The sequence below is a fragment of the Haemaphysalis longicornis genome, unplaced genomic scaffold (assembly GCF_048455015.1).
Source record: "Haemaphysalis longicornis isolate Haplotype H1 unplaced genomic scaffold, Haemaphysalis longicornis Haplotype H1 scaffold_25, whole genome shotgun sequence".
Taxonomy (NCBI): domain Eukaryota; kingdom Metazoa; phylum Arthropoda; class Arachnida; order Ixodida; family Ixodidae; genus Haemaphysalis; species Haemaphysalis longicornis.
This window is the reverse complement of record NW_027526314.1, coordinates 1,234,904-1,236,453: the sequence shown is the minus strand read 5'-3', so window position 1 is coordinate 1,236,453 and position 1,550 is coordinate 1,234,904.

The following is a 1,550-nucleotide window of genomic DNA, read 5'->3' as shown; positions in this document are numbered from 1 at the left end:
CGAAAGGAAATGATAATCGAGGAGCACATGTCGCGCTTGCTTCATGTGAAGCCGGTTCAGGATGTACGAAACCTCGACAAACTGCGTGGCCTCGTCGACGAAGTGCAGACGGAAGTCCGGAGTTTAGCCGCATTGGGAGTGAGTGCTAGCACATACGGCGTGCTGTTGCTGACCGTACTCAAGAAGGCTGTGCCAGCTGATCTCTGCCTCGATTCCATTTGCCAACATTTGGCAACATTGCTGCAACACGAAAAAAGCGTGTAAAGGGCAACGTTGAAACGTTGCATGAATGTATCCAATGTTGGCCAACATTTGGAAACATTGCTGCAATGCAAGAAAGCGTGCCTGTGGGAAACGTTGCCTATGCGTTGTTTGTAAACTTTGCGTGAATGTTGTTGAATGTGTCCAACGTTGGCCCACATTTGTCAACATTGCTGCAACGTGAAAAAACATGCATGGGCAACACTGCCCATCCGTTGTTTGTAAACATTGCATGAATGTTGTTGAATGCGTCCAACGTTGGCCCACATTTGCCAACATCGCTGCGATGTTGGCAAATGTGGGCCAACATCGATTTTTGCACGTCGCAGCGATGTTGGCAAATGTGGGCCAACGTTGGACGCATTCAACAACATTCACGCAACGTTTACAAACAACGGATGGGCAACGTTGCCCATCATATGGGCAACGTTGGCGGCATATGGGCAATTTACGCCAGTTGGCGGATCTTCCCATTCCAATTATTCATAGTGTGTTGCGACGGTAATTGGAACACTTTGAAAACTTTCCCTGAGTGAACCGCCGCTCTGTTCGCGCTCAAATTTAACTTCACAGGAAGGTCGCATTTTGTGGTCTATTTGGTGTGACACCGAGAACAACGATGGTACTTACCTGTTTATCCTGAAAATAAATAAAAACAATTTTCGCCTATGGGAAAATGGCGGCGATTTGGACGTGCGAGCCCGAAAACCGGGTTTTATGATCGTCTGCTAGGTCATTTCTAGGTGCATTTTCTGATCGTCTGCTGCACCATTTGGCTCCGTACGTGAATCCCAAACGCACGTGCGTTTCACTCTGCAGGTGGTTCCGTCGTTCCAACATCAACTTACGCTGGCTCGCACGTCCAAATCAGCCGCCATTTTCCCATAGGCGAAACTTGTTTTTATTTATTTTCAGAATACACAGGTAAGTACCATCGTTGCTCCCGGTATCAAACAAAATACACCACAAATTGCGACATTCGTGGCAAGTTTGAGCGCGAACAGAGCGGCGGTTCACTCAGGAAAAATTTTTAAAGTGTTCCAATTATCGTCGCAACACCCTGTACATACATCGTGCTTGCGTTGCGCGATGTCGCGGCGCAGCTTTTCGGGCAAAACATGTCATTTTGGGCTGCTGCTCCCGAAAAGCTCCATGTTTTGCTCTAGAGCAGCTTTGGCAGTTTTGGAACCCAAGTGCGTCAAAACAGTTCTGGACGGTTAAATAAAAAGAAGCCACTTATTTAAATAACCGAGGAGCCCGATCCGTAGCCATAGCCGCCTAATGGACGC